General features: G+C 42.9%; 1 pseudogene across 1 annotated transcript; it reads right to left on the bottom strand.

The window, feature by feature from the left end:
• Positions 1–4,763: 4,763 nt before the first annotated feature.
• Positions 4,764–5,794, bottom strand: LOC308524701 (ras-related protein Rab-11A-like; annotated as a pseudogene). Its single transcript has one exon. The product of its transcript is annotated as a ras-related protein Rab-11A-like (transcript).
• Positions 5,795–19,135: the final 13,341 nt, after the last annotated feature.

Raw genomic sequence — 19,135 nt, forward strand, 5'->3', positions numbered from 1 at the left:
GGACATCCTGAGAATACTTGCCACTGCTAGACCCACTGCACTTCCGTGGCAGAGGTGCACTGTGGTTTGTGGCAGTGGAAGGGACTTAGGCCCTTTTTCTCCTTCTGGTTGCACTTTGTCACCTCACTGCCTTGCTTTATAAAGTTCATCTTGAGCCAACCCCTGCAACCCAGGATCCTATGCATTCTCACAGAGGCTCATATCTGGGTTGGGGCCACTTTCTCAATGGACATCATTTCAGAGTGTCTCCTCAAGTACAGGGCACACAGCTCCACCCCCTTAATTTCCCTTTTCTCCTCCTAAACACACAGATAAGCAAACACCCTTATCAATTCATAAAACTAGACCCAAGCAGAGCCCAAAACAAATTCATAAGATCCTTAGCAAACAACCAGACTTTGAAACTTGGTTTCAAACCCTAAAAATAGGAGCCCAAAGGTATCTTCTTCATACACAAATCCATCTCCCCAAGATTGAGAAAGAAATGTGATAATAGAGGAAATGGATGGAGAACCAAAATATAAGGCTAGAAGAAAAAGATCTATAATAATAAAAGCATAATATGCTAATTAGACCAGACAGCCAAACAACCTTCCAGATGTCATTCCAGATGTCCTTCCAGATGAAGCCGTGGTGGCAGAGGCCGAGGTAAAAGTGGTTAGGGATGATCAGGCAGGCAGGCAAGCAGTTAGAGGTGATCAGGCAGGCAGGCGAGTGGTTAGGGGTGATCAGGCAGGCAGGCAGGAGAGCAGTTAAGAGCCAGCGGTCCCAGATTGTGTCCCAGGGATGTCTGACTTCCGGTTTAGGCCTGATCCCAGGGATTGGGCCTAAATCAGCAGTCAGACATCCCCCGAGGGTGTCCTGGATTGCGAGAGGGTACAGGCTGGGCTGAGGTACCCCTCACCCCCACCCCCACCACCCCCCACACGAATTTCAGGCACTGGGCCTCTACTTATGCATAGAAGCACACATTGTAAACACATTCTATAGTTGAGCTTTGTAGTGGCCAAAGTAAAGATAGAAAAAGAATCAGCAAGAAGATTCGAACTGTCTTTAAAAGAAAACAGAATGGTAGATCAGGAGGAGTGAGGCTTAGGCTGACATTGTGGTCTGGAATCTTTATTTCAGTTAACTTTTTGTGTTGGTTTGCTGCTTTGTCATACTGAGCCCATTTCCCTTTCCTCCTAGACACACAGCTAGGTGAAGCCATGTGACTGAGCTCTGGCCAATGAAATGTGGCAGAGGTGATGTTTGTCATTTCTGGGCAGGAGCAGATAAAGAGGTATACATTTTTAGAGTTTCTTCCCTCATCTACAAGCTGAATGGGAAAAACCCTGACCTATGAGGAGGGTGCAGCCACACAATGGAAAGAACCTGGGTCCCTGAATATTGATGTGGAAGGTGGCTGAGCCATGCTACTCACATCAGACTGTGTCATAGAGATGGGCAACTCTATTGTGTTAAGCCACTGAGACTTTGGGGTTGAGATGTTATAGCAGCCAGTATCACTTGAACTAGAATAGGTGGGATAACACTGGCCTCCTCTGTCTTATACTTCTCTTCCACCCTCTTTTCCTGAGGCACCAACAAAGGTTCCAAAATTTCAACTGCAATTTCTCCCAGTACAATAGAAAATATTTTATCGGCGGGGGAGGGGTCTCCAAGTCACTTGGATGAATTCTGAGCTCTTATGTGATCTTTGTTTTTCCTGGAACTCTGTGCCCTCTGGCTAATATAATCTTGTCCTTTCCGATCTGACTATTCATTCTTCTTAATAAAAATGACTACATTGAGGTAGGACTTGGGAAGTTCGGCATTCTCTCTGGCTACACTAGAACCACTGAGAGCTATTGTTTCCTTTGATGAGAAAACACAAAGCATGTCCTTCCTCCTGCTGAGAGGCAGAACAAGTTGTCCTCACAATTTTCCCAGAAGAGCCAGGCAGAATGAAGAGAGGGGAGAGGGCCTACTCCAGCCACTTGTGTTTTTCATAGAGTAGGTTAAGCATGGGCCTGGCATGATGTTCACAGGCATGCTGATGTGGCTAATGGAGTCCCTGTGTCACACCATTAGTACTCTGAATGACTCATGCACTATCGTTTTCTGGTAGGTCATATTGACATAAAATTCCCATGACGATTGGCTTTGCAAAACTCACTGGTCAACATGTTCATTTCCTGAGCACAGATTGCAGTTGGTAGCCAATCAATGAAGCCAATCATTTAGCACTCCCACTTACAGCTTGAAGAGGGTTGAATCTCCTGATCATGGGCCACTTGCTAAGATCTAGAAGAAGCACTAATCTGGAAGTCACACTGCCTATTATTGATCCAACAATAGCTACCGCTTACGGGACACTGGCAGGTGTTCCAGAGCATTCTGGCACTTTGCATGCATCACCTCAAACATGTCCGTTGAAATAGGATATAATTTGCATGCCTGCAAATTGTATAGATATCTCTATTTTGTAATAACTTTACAAATATCCCCATTTTACAGGTAAAGACACTGTGGCTCTGTCCACTACATGCTGAACAGTATGCTAGTGCCTTCTGGAAGTAGATTAAGACTCAGATTTTGAGGAGTTCAAAATCTCTTTAAGGAAATGAGACTTTCTGGAAGTAATTTTGGAATTATATACAATAGAATAGAATGCTAGGTGAGTCTGTTTGGTGCTCAAAGCTAGAGACTGAAGGTCATGACTATAGCGGGGGTGAGAGTCATGTGAGAAATCAGGCTAGGACAGTGGTCGGCAAACTCAGTAGTCAACAGAGCCAAATATCAACAGTACAACGATTGAAATTTCTTTTGAGAGCCAATTTTTTTAAACTTAAACTATATAGGCAGATACATTGTTATTAACTTAATTAGGGTACTCCTAAGCTGGCCTTTGCTAAAAACGTCCTCAATCTGATTGAGGTACGTTCGCTGAGGTCGACCCCTTCCAACTCTCCCATCCACACTCGTCTTGTATAGTTGTTTCGTCTATCTCCTTTCGTTCATCCTCTCTATATGTCCAACCCCCACTTCTTCTAACGCCACTTCTTCAAAATAGACTCGCCCAGGCCGAAAACTGACTTCTGCGCATGGGCCACGAAGTTTCAATCACACTGTACGTGCGCACTCGCACGTGGTACTTTGTGGAAGAGCCACACTTAAGGGGCCAAAGAGCCACATGTGGCTCGCGAGTCGTGGTTTGCCGACCACTGGGCTAGGATATCAGGGTAAAATCAGTTCAGTTGCCAGCTGTCTGCATAGACAAACACGAGTACCTGAGTGGGAGTGTGGCCAGCAGTAAAATCTGGGTGTGAGGCACAATAGACACCAACCTGGGAGAGAGGAGATGAATGCTCAGGAGGAAGTTTGGGATGGGCTGTTTGTATCCTGTTGGGTATCTGGCCAAGGGTTGCCCTTAGAACAGTGATTCTTAACCTTATCTGAACCTAAAAGATGCTCAGGGGAGCTTTTGAAACATACTGATACCTGGTCCTCATCCCCCAAGATTCTGACTGATTTAATGGAGTTGGATCTGGGTGTTGGGATTTTTCGGAGCTGCCCAGATGACTCTAATATAAAGTCAAAACTGAGAATCTCTGCCTTAGAGGTGCCACCACTCACCTGCCTGACCATTCATATGTGGTTTTAATAAGCTTCCACATTCATTGGCTCTATTCTCACTCTTACAGTTGCTCTCCTAAGAAAAAGTATCAAAGGGCAGTCTTCCTGGAATTGGTGGCTCTCCAGTCAGTTAGTCAATGTGTCTCTCAGAACCAGTGTGGTTGTATAGCAGTGGAGCCATTGGTAGTAGAAAGAGGATTCTTTCACATTATCACAGGGAAAGCATTTCAAGGATACAGGTATAGGAGGAGGGGTGGCATTGTGGCAAGAGTTATTGGAGCAAAAACAAAGGAAGTGCTTAGGCCATGTCTCATCCACAACAAGGTGGTCTCACTGTGAAAGAAGTCCAGCCCCTGGGGCCTCAGGCCCACACTTGTCCGCACCAAGCCAGGAGGACCAGGCTCCAGAGATGCTGTGCCCTTGCCTGGGCGCCGATACCGGAAGCTCCAGCAGTCTAGCTCAGTCTCTGTTTCCGGCCGGCTCAAGGCTGGCACTGTGCTTGGGCCTGCACTTGAGCCCCTGTGCCTGCTAGAGAGAGAGAACGCATGAACTCTGGGCCTTTGTTAAACTTTGATTATATTATCTCTGACTTGGGAAAGAGCAGGCTTTCTTTCAAATTAACCAGTCTTTTCCCTGACTCTTTGCAGGCTTGTGCTGGGCCCTCCCCCTGCACCATCTTTGCTCCTACTGTGAATGTGCCCAGCAGAAGGCATTTCCCTTTGCTGGTTCCAGTAATGTACTGAATAGAGAGGTTGTTCCCTAGGGAGATTAGAAAGCCACCAGCTTGAGGACAAGTGTGGGCCTGAGGCCCCAGGGGCTGGACTTCTTTCACAGTGAGACCACCTTGTTGTGGATGAGACATGGCCTAAGCACTTCCTTTGTTTTTGCTCCAATAAATCTTGCCACAATGCCACCCCTCCTCCTATACCTGTATCCTTGAAATGCTTTTCCTGCGATAATGTGAAAGAATCCTCTTTCCACTACCTTTGGCGGAGGATGTGGCTGTCCCCTGAGGTGTCTGTGAAGTTGCCCCTTCCTACCAAGAGCTACTTACCTACTGTAACAGACCAAGGAGTTGGGATGCCAGGTGACATCCTGCCTCCACCTAAGGTTGGAGGGAAGCTGATAAAATATTTCACATCTTGGCTGAGGCCTTGCCCTGTAAGCATGGGCTCCTTCCGGGTCTTGCCTTCTAGTCAACCTCAGAATTTACATTTGCAGCTTTAACAAACACTGACTGATGGAACACTTTTTGTGTTCCAGGCCCTGTGCTGGGGGCTTATTCATGTTATCTCACATTAGGCTTTCTTTTTTTTCTTTTTTTTTTTTACAATCCTTTACCTTTTCCTCTTAGGTCCTTGGAGACTTCATATAAACATCTTATCAGCTGGATTGTGGAAGAGGGATTAGCTTTATTGTTTGGGGCTTTCAAGAATAGTTAATACTTATTACTATTATCATCATTTATCTATCTATCTATTTATTTATTTTGACCACAAGAATTACAAATATGTTTAAATCTCAGACCTGGGAAATGGACTATACACAGCCTTCTATGTTCTGATAACACTGCGCCTTTGGCTTATTTTCAGTGGTAGGTGGAACATGAATAGGAACCACACGGTTGCTTGGAGACATGTCATTTTCACGTCGGTCTGACATTTGCTTCTGGGAAACAATGCGGTGTATCTCTGTCAGAATTGTCTGAAAAGCAGCTTCTACATTGGTAGAGTCTAGAGCTGATGTCTCAAAGAATGACAAGCCATTTTTTTCTGCAAAAGCTCTTGCTTCATCTGTAGGAACTGCCCGGAGATGACACAAATCTCTTATGGCCCACACGCATGATGACAATGTGACCGTCAGCATGACCTCTCAGATCTTTCAGCCGTCGCTCTACATTTTCACATGTGAGGTGTTTAGCGATGTCATCAACCAGCAAGGCACCGACAGCTGATGTGATAGCTCGATACCACTCTTGCCCAGCCGTGTCCCATATCTGTGTCTTTATGGTTTTTCCATCAACCTGGATGCTTCTTGTTGCAAACTCTACTCCAATGGTGCTCTTGCTTTCAAGATTAAACTCATTTCAAGTAAATCGAGACAGGAGATTACTCTTTCAAACACCAGAATCTCCGATAAAGACAACATTAAAGAGGTAGTTGTTGCGGGTGCCCATTGCGTGGCTGAGGAGTGAAGGGGCAGGAGCAGCGGTGGTATCAGTCACTCTTATCATCATTTATTGAGCACTTACTAAATTCCAGGCATGAATTAAGAATTTTAGATTTTTGCCCTCCCAATTCATTTTCATAGCAACTCTAGAGATGCATCATTCCCTTTTAGAGATAAGGAAATAGATGTTTAGAGATTTTAAATAAATGTTTAAAGGTCCTTTAACGGTCTTGCCAGGACTGGTGCTCAGATCTGTTTGTGTCTGAACAAATTGCTCTGATACCCTAGGATTGTGGTTCTCAACCTTTGGGGGCATAAGAGAACTTTTGTGGAACTTTTAAAAAAATAAATGTTTTATTTGGAATAATTTTAGATTTTCAGAAAAGATGCAAAGACTGAGTGTTCAAGTCCGATTATGTTGAGTGTTCAAATATAAATATGAAAATTTGATTTAAAGAAATAAAGGATGAATTTAATCCAAGTTTGGGGTGGTGGTGGTGGTGGTGAAGGATGGCTGCACAGATATTGGTGCTAAGTTCTAAGGGACGTGTAGTGTCCCAACAGCCAAGTAGGAGGCAGCAAGGTGCTTGGGCATCAGGGACCTCGTAAAGAAAGGCACGGTTGCCTGAAAGTGCATGAGGATATTTGGGCAAGGATAAGCTGTAAGGGGGGTCTGAAGGATGCGTTCATGGTAGAAAAGTAGATTAGAGTCAGGAAGAGAATCCTAAAATATCTTTTTGGTAATGTGATCAGGTATGTTCATTGGACTAAATAGTTTGGACTATGGAAAGGATGGATTAGAGCAGCGGTTCTCAACTTGTGGCTCGCAACCCCTTTGGGGGGTCGAACGACACTTTCACAGGGGTCACCTAAGACCATCGGAGAACACATACATAATTACATATTGTTTTTGTGATTAATCACTATGCTTTAATTATGTTCAATTTGTAACAATGAAATTGGGGGTCACCACAACATGAGGAACTATATTAAAGGGTCGCGGCATTAGGAAGGTTGAGAACCACTGGATTAGAGGTTTACTGGACTGTGGTTCTCCAAACTCCACAGGTTTAATATGGAATCAATTCCCCATTGTTCTCCAGCATTTCTCATCTTGGTAGTTAAGGCTTACCTGTCATATTCAATCACTCTTCAGTCCTATTGATTTTACCCCCTTCTCTCCAGTCCCACTGTCATTGACATAATTAAGGGCTTCATCTCTTTTCTGAGTATTGCATTAGCCTCCCACATATTCCCTTGATCATAATGTAGCTCTCGTTTAATTTACCCTCGCCACTGTTGGTAATGTTTCTAGCATACTGAGTTGATTTATGTCACTCCCGCACTAAAATCCTTTGGTAGCTGTCTTCACCCACAAAATAATAATGGAAACCCCTCGGCATTGCTTCGAGGACCTTTCATGGATAGGTCCCTACACCCCACCTCTTGTTCACCCATGTGAGCACTTCATGTTTTAGCAGCATGGAGCCACTCAGGGGTCCCCCAAACATCAAGTTGTCATAGGCCCCTGTGCTTTTGCATCTGCCATTTTCTCTGCTTCAGACACCATCCTTCCCAGCCCCATGTGTATCCACCTGCAAACTCTTGCTCATGCTTCAAGTCTCAGCCTAAAAGGCACCTCCTTGGTGAAGCCTTCTCTGATCCCTCCAGGCAGACCCACAGCCTGTAGCAACCAGCCTGGAAAGGCAAACCACAGCCTGCAGCAGCCAGTCCATGACCGAATCACAGCCTCTATAGCAATCGGTCCTGTGTGGCTGGGATTTAATCAATACCTGACAGCTTCCCTAAGCTTTGTCCTCACTTCCAACTGAGGACCAACAAGAGAAAGTCAAATATGTGCCCCCAAGCCAGTGGTCGGCAAACTCATTAGTCAACAGAGCCAAATATCAACAGTACTTCTTCAAAATGGACTCGCCCAGGCCGAAAACCAACTTTTGCGCATGGGCCACGAAGTTTCAATTGCACTGTATGTGTGCCCGCATGTGGTGTTTTGTGGAAGAGCCACACTCCAGGAGCCAAAAAGCCGACCACGGCCCTAAGCAATCGCATGGGATGCTCTGCTTCTAGTTAGCCTGCAGCCAGCTTCCCCATGCCAACAGCTGCCAATTGAAGCCTTCCTTCTGTCCACTATAAAGCTTTCCCACTCCCCTGCCTGCTTTTGAGTCTCTGTCAAGATGCAAGTGATGGTGGTTGACTCCCTTATTAGAGCCAAGTTCTGAATAAATAGCCTTTACTTGTTCTCATGTGGGTGGTCTTTATTTCCACCCTTGATTGTGAGCTGGTATGCTTTAGTAATGGAGTTAAGAACATGCCAACCTCATTGTGCCATTTTGCTATGTTGGTTATTTTGAGCTGAAGCACTTGAAAAATAGAAAAAGCAGAGGCAGAGAGAGAGAGAGAGAGAGAGAGAGAGAGAGAGAGAGAGAGATCCTCTGAACTCCTCTTATCTAAGGACCAGTCCTCCAAAAGGAACTCAATTGTCATAAATCCCCTTTCCCCTGGGATTTCATCAACCAGAGAAGGCTGACTCAGGAGAGGAAACCAGCAGTCAGCACCACACCAAGGCATACCTTCTCACAGCTGTTGTATCTCCCATCTATTCTTTGAAGGGTCCATTCGTTCATCTTTTCTAGAAATCATTTACTCTCCCCTGAATTGCCTACACCCCTTCCCCTATTAAGATGGCACATAAGCTCTCAAATCTCACCACTTCATGTTCGCAAAACTGCCTGGTATTGGCACAAGAACAGACATATAGACCAATGGAATAGAATAGAGAACCCAGAAATCGACCCAAACCACTATGCTCAATTAATATTTGACAAAGGAGGCAAGAACATACAATGGAGTAAAGACAGTCTCTTCAATAAATGGTGCTGGGAAATTTGGTCAGACACATGCAAAAAAATGAAACTAGACCACCAACTTACACCATACACAAAAATAAACTCAAAATGGATAAAAGAATTAAACTTAAGACGGGAAACCATAAGAATGTCAGAGGAATCCACAGGTAGCAAAATCTCAGATATATGCCAAAGGAATTTCTTCACTGACACAGCTCCTAGGGCAATGGACACTAAAGGGAAAATAAACAAATGGGACTATATCAAAATAAAAAGCTTCTGCACAGCAAAAGAAACCATCAGCAAAACAACAAGAAAACCCACTGCATAGGAGAACATATTTGCCAATATCTCTGATAAAGGTTTAATCTCCAACATTTATAGGGAACTCATACAACTTAACAAAAGGAAGATAAACAACCCAATCAAAAAATGGGCAAAAAATAGACACTTTACGAAAGAGGACATACATAAGGCTGAAAGACATATGAAAACATGCTCAAAGTCACTAATCATCTGAGAGATGCAAATCAAAATGACAATGAGGTACCATCTCACACCTGTCAGAATGGCTATCATCAACAAATCAACAAATGATGGTGAGGATCGGAGAAAAAGGAACCCTCATTCACTTCTGGTGGGAATGCAAACTGGTGCAGTCACTGTGGAGAACAGTATGGAGTTTCCTCAAAAAACCAAAAATGGAACTTCCATTTGACCCAGTAATCCCACTTCTAGGAATATATCCCAAGAAACCAGAAACACCAATCAGAAAGGATATATGCACCCCTATGTTCATAGCAGCACAATTTATAATAGCTAAGATTTGGGATCAGCCTAAGTGCCCATCAGCAGATGAGGGGATTAAAAAACTTTAGCACATCTACACAATGGAATACTGTGCTACTGTAAAAAGGAAGGAACTCCTACCATTTGCAACAGCATGGATGGAGCTGGAGAGCATTATGCTAAGTGAAATAAGTCAGTCAGAGAAAGATAGATATCACATGCTCTCACTCATTTGTGGATTATAATGAACAACATAAACTGATGAACAAAAACAGATGTAGAGACAGAGAAGCATCGATCAGCTGCTCAAAACTCAGAGGGAAGGCAGGGGATGGGGGGGAGGAGGAAAGATGAACCAAAGGACTTGTATGCATGCATAAGTGATGGATGTGGACAACAGGAGATGAGGGTGAGGGCAGGATTGGGGGGATGAGGGACATTGGGGGGATAAGGACACAGGTGTAATATCTTAATCAATAAAGGGGGGAAAAATCTCACCATTTCAGAGGGTATTCAATTTTGTTTGTGGTGCCCTTGTGCACAGAGTATTAAAAATGAATAAATGTGTATACCTTCCTCCTGATCTGCCTATTGTCAGTGTACTTCATGGACCTAGGCTAGGAGACAGTCTTTCTTCCCCTACAGCATCCCCTGGAGCCTTGCGAACCCCTTCTATGAAATTCAGATGACTCCTACCTTGAGGAGTTACTATAAGAGTTAGAGACACTCCAACACAGGAGAATCACAAATGCATTATGCTAAGGAAAAGAAGCCAGATTCAAAAGGTCACATCACACATGACATTCTGAAAAGGGCAAAATGAAAGAGACAGAAAACAGGCCAGTGAATGCCAGCGGTGAGGGGTGGGAGGAGGGTGGACAAGGGGCACAAGAGAATTTGGGGAGATGACAGAACTGTTACACATCTTGATTACAGTGATGGCTGCATGTCTGTCAGTGTCAAAATTCACAGAACTGTACATAAAAATGATGAATTTCACTGTGTGAAAAATAGACCAGTAAACATGCTTTGCAAAGTCATGGCAGAACTAAAAGGCACGGACACAATAATTCCCTCATGCCAGCCTGTGGAGACAGCCACTTGGGCTGAGATTGCACCTCTGAGCTTGCTGAACTTAGTACAAGCCTGTTTCCCCCCATACTTCCCTACATCCTCTAAGGCTGCCTGCCCACACCTCCATGTCTTGGGGGATTTGTCACTCTGTGGAACACAGACTCGGCCCAGGGAAGGCAGGGCCATGTGTGATCTGGAGTAGTACTAGGGCCACTCAGAACCAGCATGACCCTCCTCATCCTCCTCACCTTGAAACAGAGACAGCTCCGTGCCCTGTTGTTCAGGATCCCATCAGCTAACACTTCATTTATCATCAGCATCTATGGAAGTTCATGTTTCTTACTCCAAGCCACCAACTATGATGTTGACACAACCAAAGAGTACCTGCTACAAATCAGACATGTATGTTATGTGTAACCTGCTAACAAAGTGATGAATTTCCCCTCACTTACACCAGGGAGATAGAGAGCTGGAGTTGTGAGTGTTTCATCAAACCAGAAAGTGAGAAAGAAACAGAATATGGCAATGGAGCCTGTTAATCTCAGCCCAGCCACAAGCCTGCATTTCTATGGAAACCGAGAAAGGCAGTTTGGATAAAAGGAAATGAAATCAGAGAAAAGAAGGGATTGAATGTGTTCTAAATAAGGCTGATTTCCAAGGCTGGACAGTTGGCAGGCAGCTTCACAACTCGAGAGGCGCCTGGAGTTCCTGACACTGGCCAAGGCTTTTCACAGCCAAGGGCCAGGGGGCAGCCTGGGTCTCCAACCTCTTTAGGCCTCAGGGCTGCTAAGGAAATCTGTGTGTGTGTGTGTGTGTGTGTATGTGTGTGTGTTGGCGGGGGGGGGGGGGGCGTCAAAAGCACAGGCTGGAGAAAAGAACAAAGAAAGTAGCTCCTGCACTCCATATTTGGGGTGGTGCTCCTCCTCAGAATCGATTACATTCAAATTATTAATGCCTGATGGAATGTTCCTGATGCTCGACCAGCTTCATATCCCTCTTATCTGTAGACTCTCCCACCAGGAGAAAATACTCTTTGGAATAAGTGCAGAGTGTCAGAGAGTCCAGGTAAGCAACAGAAACAGTCTATGCATTCACTTCTGGCAATTGACTGCTTCCCTGACCTCCCGCAACACATAGATTCCTCATCCATAATTTATAAGCTGGAGAAAGCCCTGCATGTGCCTCCACTGCAGCACAGACCAGGCTACTGTAATAGGCTGCTTACCTGCTCTCTCCACCACCAGGTTGCTCAGTAAGAGATGTATTAACAGAATCCAGCTCAGTACCCAGCCCTTCTAACTACTGTGAGAGGAGCAGCTAACCCTTACATAATAACAAGCACACATTGCCCTTAGAGTGTCTGCTATACTCTACATTCTTACATGTATTAGCTTTTAAAATTCTCACTATTAATATATTCATTTTATAGATGAGGAAACCAAGGCACAGCGTGTTCAAGATGCTTGCCTGAGTAAATGGCAGAGCTGGGCTGTCTGCTCCAGATTCTATAATAATGATCTCAAGTAAAGGTCTGCTGAATGAATAGCTGGCCAAGGCCCTGTCCTTGACCTCTTCTCTCGCTTTTTCCCAAGGTCTTATCTATCTCCTCAGTTCCAGCTATTACATTTCTGCAGGTGGTTCCCAGATCTGTATCTACAGCTCCAATCTCTCTCCTAAGAGCCGGTTTCCAATTGATACGAAGATATCCCTGCCTTCCATATGTTTATGTCAACAGACAGATACATAACCAAGTAGCTGTAAATCATTCTTCCCACTGCTGCCCTACCACCCTATCCCCTCTCCTGCTCTTTTTACACACACACACACACACACACACACACACACACACGTGCACACGCGCATCCCAGAAGTTCATACCCTACTGCCTCCTCCTCTGCTTGGTATAACTGACCAGAGCAGTATGTCCTGCTTTCCTCTTTCCTTGTCTCTCCATCTCTCTAAAGGCCCCATAAAATCCCTGAATTAAAAATGAAATCAGATCTGCAAAACAGTTCCACAAGGGAGATAGCTGAGCAAAGCCAGAGTTTTAATTTCCTCTGCCACATGGGATCTTGTCTTAATTCAAAATTATCAGTGTCTTGTATTTCTTTTAAAAATTGATGTCACGTTGACCTCAGGACCCAAAGGCTAAACTTGTAGACAATTTCAAATAAGACTCGAATTATTAATGTCTCACGTATATGTCCCTGGTGCCTGAACAGCCTCATGTCACTTTTCTCCTAGTCTCTCCCACCAGGAGAAAATACTCTCGGAATAAGTACAGAGAGTCCAGATAGTAGCAGAAACATCCGATGCATTCGTTTCTAACAATCGACTTCTTCCCTGACATGCCTTGACATGTATCTCCTGAAGTAGGCTCATCCATAATTTATGTCATCAGTCCGAGCTACAAAAACTCAGATTAACTTGCTGGGGACTCGCCACTGTGCTTTTCTCAAAGAAAAAAGAAGGCTGCTATTCAATATGGTGAACATTTGTTGCAAGTCCACTGCAAGGCATGAACAGTGTCAGGAGCGGACACATGTGCTTTCCCTGTGCTGATGGTGTGTTTAACCAAGGAGACAGATACACAGACAAGAGTAAAACAGAGAGAAAAACTATAGAAAAACTTATGAACAGTAAGGAACAAAGCAAAGAAACAATTTTGTTCTAGAGGTATGTGAAGGCAGGGAAGAATTAGGGCTTTGAAAGGTTAGGGTCTCTTAAACTGAGACCTCAAAAATAAGGTCCCGCCCTGACCAGTTTGGCTCAGTGGATAGAGCATCGGGCTGTGGACTGTAAGGTCCCAGGTTCGATTCTGGTCAAGGGCATGTACCTTGGTTGCAGGCACATCCCCAGTAGGAGGTGTGCAGGAGGCAGCTGATTAATGTTTCTCTCTCATCGATGTTTCTAACTCTCTCCCTTCCTCTCTGTAAAAAATCAATAAAATATATTTTAAAAAAAATAAGGTCCCAACCCTGTGATCAGCTCAGTCCCCTGACCACTCCCCTGTGATCATCAAATTTAAAATATTTACCAATTTGAGCAGAAATTATATCATACGGTTGTTTTAATTTTTATTTTTCTGATGATGAACTTGTAAGGGTCAACATCTTTTTTTGTTACTATTTGGGTTCCCTCTGTGAATTGCCCATATTTTTTTCTATTGAATTTGTAATGCATTTTTCTATTATTGATTTGAAACAGTTTATCAGTAAATATGTTGAAAAAATTCTAAGTTAGTCTTTAAATTTCCTCTTGTTTACAGCACTCTTTTCCATGGAGAAGTTTCAACTGTGATGTAGTCAGACATACGGATCCTCTCCTCTGTGGCAGATACCGTCCGTGTCCAACCAGAGACTCCATCCATACTCTGATGTGATAAAGATAGTCTTTTATATGATCTTTCAAAAGCTTTAAAGTTTTGATTTTCACCTTGAGGACTTTTGTCCATCTAGGATTTATTTTGTATATGATATGAGATAGGGATTAATCTTCTCTTTAGTCTTATAGTGTTACTTATTCAATAAATGATCCGTTCTTTATGTCAAAGTTCCATCAAAGTGTGGGTCTATCTCTGGGTTATTTTTCTCCATCGATTTGTTTATTCCTGTACTGCAGCTCTTTTTAAAATAATGTTTCAAGTATAGCCATCAAGCTGACAAAAATATGAAAATACCAACTGTGGAAAATATATAGAACATTGAAAATTCTCATACAAAGCTGGTGGGGATATAAATTAAAGAATCACTCTGGAGAACAATCTAACATTTGCATGTATGAAATTGTTTCTTTTTATAGCTGAGGAATATTCCATGGTATAAATATACCACAGTTTGTTCATGGATTTACCTTTGGATGTTTATTCCCAGGTTTTTGCTTTTTGTTTTTGTTTTTGCTATTATGAATAAAGCTGCTCTGAGAATTTGTGTAGTACATTCTTTTTGTCTTAATTCAAAATTATCAGTGTCTTGTACTATTACATGCTTTTTGTACTACACAGATTCTCAGAGCAGCTCTAAATAATTTTTTATTTCTGTGGGTAATTAGCAGTAAATTCACTAAATTCATGGTGAGTGTATGTTTAACTTTATAAGAAACTTCCAAACTTTTTCCAAAATGATTAAACTATTTTAAATCTCAAGTAGTAATTATCAGACTTCCAGTTCCTCTACATCCTTGACAATATTGAGTATTGTGACTCTTTTTAATTTTAGCCAGTCTTGTGTAAAGTGATAACTCATGGTGGTTTTAATTTGTGTTTCTGATGATTGCTATTAAGCACATTTCCATGTGTTTTTATGGGACATTCATGTACTTTTTTTGGTGCAGTCTATTCAAATATTTTGCCAATATCTTACTAAGTTGTTTATCTTCTTAATATTGAGTTGTAAGAATTATTTATACATTCAGAATTCAAGTCCATTGTCAGATATATGTATAGGGTGTCCCAAAATTCACGCAAGATTTGCAATTGAATTGAATTTTGGGAATCCCTATATTATGAATATATTTTATTTTCTTAATGGTATCTTTCAAGAAGCAGAAATTTTTATTTTGACAAAGTTCAATTTATCAGCTTTCCCCCTTATGAGCTGCCTATCAAGAAATTTTACTTACCACAAGGTTGTAAATATTTTCTCATCTATTTTCTTCTGAAAGTTTTATAACATGAGCTTTTACATTTAGATCTATAATTCATTTCCAGGTAATTTTTGTGTATGTTGTGAGATAAGTTTCAGAACTCATTTTTTCCCAACTATTTCAGCACCATTTATAGAAAACACTAGCCTTCCTCCATGAATTACCTTGGCAACTTTGTAGAAAGTAATTGACCGTATATGTGAGGGTCCATTTTGGACTCTATTCTGTTCTATTGATCTATATTTGTGACCTTGTACCACAACTACACTGTCTTGATTACTGTCGCTTTAGAGCAAGATTTGAAGTCAGTGTATGTCCTCTCTTCCAACTTTTTTATTAATTGTTTTTGCTATTCTAGGTCCTTTGCATTTTCAAATACATTTTTGAATCAGCTTACCAAATTCTAAAAAAAGTCCTGGTGGGTTTCTCTTAGCATTGCATTGACTCTATAGAGACCTATAAATCAATCTTTGAACATGATATATCTCTCCATTTGTTTAACTCTTTAATTTCTCTCAGCAGTCGTCAGAATGAAATGTGTTTCCAAAACTGAGCAGAGTGAGTGGGGGGAAAAGAAATTCAGATACATCATGAAAGTTCCACTAAGGATAAGTACTCCTAAAAGCTGCCATAAAGAAACATATAGCCCTCTCTGACGTTGCTCAGTGGTTGGAGTGTCGGCCTGGGAACTGAAGGGCCGAGAGTTCAATTTTGGTCAATGGCATGTACCTGGGTTGCAGGTTCCCTGCCCTGGTCCAGGTGCATTGGGAGGGGGGGAGGGGGGGGAGCAACCTACTGATGTTTCTTTCTCTCTCCTTCCCCCTTCCCAAGAAAGAAAGAAAAGGAAGGAAGGAAGGAAGGAAGGAAGGAAGGAAGGGAGGGAGGGAGGGAGGGAGGAAGGAAGACCTGTGATAATATACCCAGTGGCAGGACTCTCCCAAAGGATGGTTGGAGAGAGGCAGCAGATACAAGCAGAGCATTTGGGTCCTTCTCTGTAGACAGAAGGTACAACTCATGGCCACACAGAGCACAGGCCAGTAGCCAATCCAGTCAGAGTGCAAATTCTCTGCCTTCACATCCACCTGAAGGTGCAAAGCTGCTGCTGCATCACCCAGCTCAAGAGATCATTCCATTCAACAAGCTCTACTCAGTGTGGTTTTCGTACTGAACCCTCTTCCCCACTCTGGCTGCTTTCCTGCCAGCCCACCAGGAGCAAGTAAGTGATTATGACCCCAGCATGTCCCAGAATGTTTACTGTGCGAGAGGGTGAATCCAAGGTCAGTCTTCCAAACTCAGTCTCCCCGAAGTACCTGCCCTCCAGCAGATCCATTTCTGCTCTAATCAGTCACCACGGGGACTAAATTCACTTCAGAACGGCAAGGAGTTGAAGCTTTATCTCTGACAGGGGCGGGGGGGGGGGGGGGGTAAGACTTGGGAAATTACTTGGAAATTGGGAGGTGAAGCTAAAAAAAATAATTTCAGAAAAAAATGGGTTGGGGTGGAGGCAGTCTATGAAAAATAGAATTATTCCAAAGACACAATGAAAAAAAACATATTAGGTGACAGTCATACATTGAGTTAATAAAATAACTGTCCCAAATTAGAATTTGAAGTCAGCCGAAACTGGTTTGGCTCAGTGGATAGAGCGTCGGCCTGCGGACTGAAAGGTCCCAGGTTCGATTCCGGTCAAGGGCATGTACCTGGGTTGCGGCACATCCCCAGTAGGAGATGTGCAGGAGGCAGCTGATCGATGTTTCTCTCTCGTCGATGTTTTTAGCTCTCTATCTCTCTCCCTTCCTCTCTGTAAAAAATCAATAAAATATATTTAAAAAAAAAAAAGAATTTGAAGTCAAAGGACTCCAAGATGACTATCTCGAAGAATGGATTTCCAGCAACAGGTAGTATCTACAAGCTGGAAGTATCTAATAATTTAATAAGGAGGTCATTTGTTTCCCTCAACGTGAAAAAAATGGAATTAGAAATTCAAGGAAAAACAAAGAAACAAACATGAGAAAATCCTAGTGCAAAGATGGAGCAAAGTAAAATGACATGACTTAGAGCAACGGTGGAACGTCAGAGGAGACTTCATTTGCTCCGTGTGCTTGAACATCTCCTTTAACGTGGAGTATTTGGTTCAGAAGTAAATAAAAAATACAAAACTGTCATATTGGTGGTGACATTTATTTTTGGAGTCAATCTGTAGCCAAAACATGAGAGACAGAATTATAGGTACAGAACAGAATTCAAATGGTATGCAACCTTGTACAAAGGATGCACTAATTGACAAAAGAGGTGGACAACACCGCATCAACTCTCATGTGCCCACTTACCCAGTGATGATGGTGTCGAGTTGACTGAACCACAAGTACCGATTTGAGACTATTGTTCAGTTCATTCTACAGTTGCTTGTGAGATGACCTCCACATGCCAGGCACAGCTTTGGGTCCAGATACAATGCTGAGCACGTCTGCAGTGGTGACTGGCAAGTTTCCCACCCGCTTGGAGGTCACACGATAATGTGGAAGAGAGTACAAATGGACAGAGTTCACCATTGTTGACAACAGCGGGAAATAGTGGATGACTCACCGGCAATTTCAGTAATAACCAAAACAAGAAGTAAAATGAAAAATAGTTAAAAGTGCTTGCTTTTAGGCAGACTTGCCATTGAGGCAACAGAGTTTAATGAATTAGTTTTTCATTTACCTCAATTTGTACTACTTTGAACTTCTCCAAGTAAAAGGTTTATTTTAATAATTTAAAAAATAAGCCCAGTATTGCTGTTCTTAAGTATCAGGATCAGGGTGGTTTATACTAAATCTAAATGCTGAATGGAAGACCTGACCTCAGGGCTTTAGGATCCAAATTTCAGTGCAAAGTATGTGCAATGGTGCAGCTGGAACCATTCGCCTCAATATATCTATTTCTCTTTATTTTGTATTTTTCCATCACCATTATCCCCTCCCTGCTCTCTTCCATCTCCACCACTATTAGGATAAGAAAAAGGCCTTTTTTCCTTGTCAAAACCCTCCATAAGCTTTGAGAAGCACCTGGTAATTAAATCCCAAGACTGATAGCTCCTCTGATTCAAACAGCACCTCTGTTCAAACTGCAGGACAAGATAAGCTACTTTCTTTCTTTTTTTTTAATATATTTTATTGATTTTTTACAGAGAGGAAAGGAGAGGGATAGAGGGTTAGAAACATCGATGAGAGAGAAACATCAATCAGCTGCCTCTTGCACACCTCCTACTGGGGATGTGCCCATAACCAAGGTACATGCCCTTGACCAGAATCGAACCTGGGACCCTTCAGTCCGCAGGCCGATGCTCTATCCACTGAGCCAAACCGGTTAGGGCAAGATAAGCTACTTTCAAGGCCACATTCTTACATACTCCTCCTCTCTACTGTTTTCACAACTCAGGGATATTTCCCACCGAGGAGTCGCTAGTTAATAGAAAGTTCCCTTCCCCTCCTCCCTTTCAAACATGCCTCTTCTGAACTCTTCATAACTTTTGCTCTAAGCATGTTGTTACAGGCTTGGGAAAAATGCTGTTAAGACACCTCCCTAGGACATCTGCCCAGACTGTCTCCTGAAGGACAAATTACAATCCCCCTGATGTCCACTCAATTTTGGCTGGCCCAGGGCTGCCCCCCCTCCCCCGCCTCCTAATGCTTAGCAATAGCCAGGGCTTAAAAGGGAAGCTGCCCTTTGTTCTCTTGTCCTTGTATTGAGTAGCAACACAATGGCCCTTTGGAGAAAGGAAAATAAACTTCTTTTTTGCATCTCTTCTTTTAGTTGTGAATTCTTTCACAGCCCAAGTCACAGGCCAAAATTCTAACAACCACCATGCAATCACCACACCATTATTTATATCCATGAGTTCTCTCTTTTTTTCTTTTTTGCTCAATTCCTTTACCCCTCTCCCCCGCAAATCTTCCTGCCCCACCAGAGCTGTCTGGCTGCTCTCTCTGAGT

The sequence above is a fragment of the Myotis nattereri genome (assembly GCF_964212035.1).
Source record: "Myotis nattereri genome assembly, chromosome: 9".
Taxonomy (NCBI): Eukaryota; Metazoa; Chordata; class Mammalia; order Chiroptera; family Vespertilionidae; genus Myotis; species Myotis nattereri.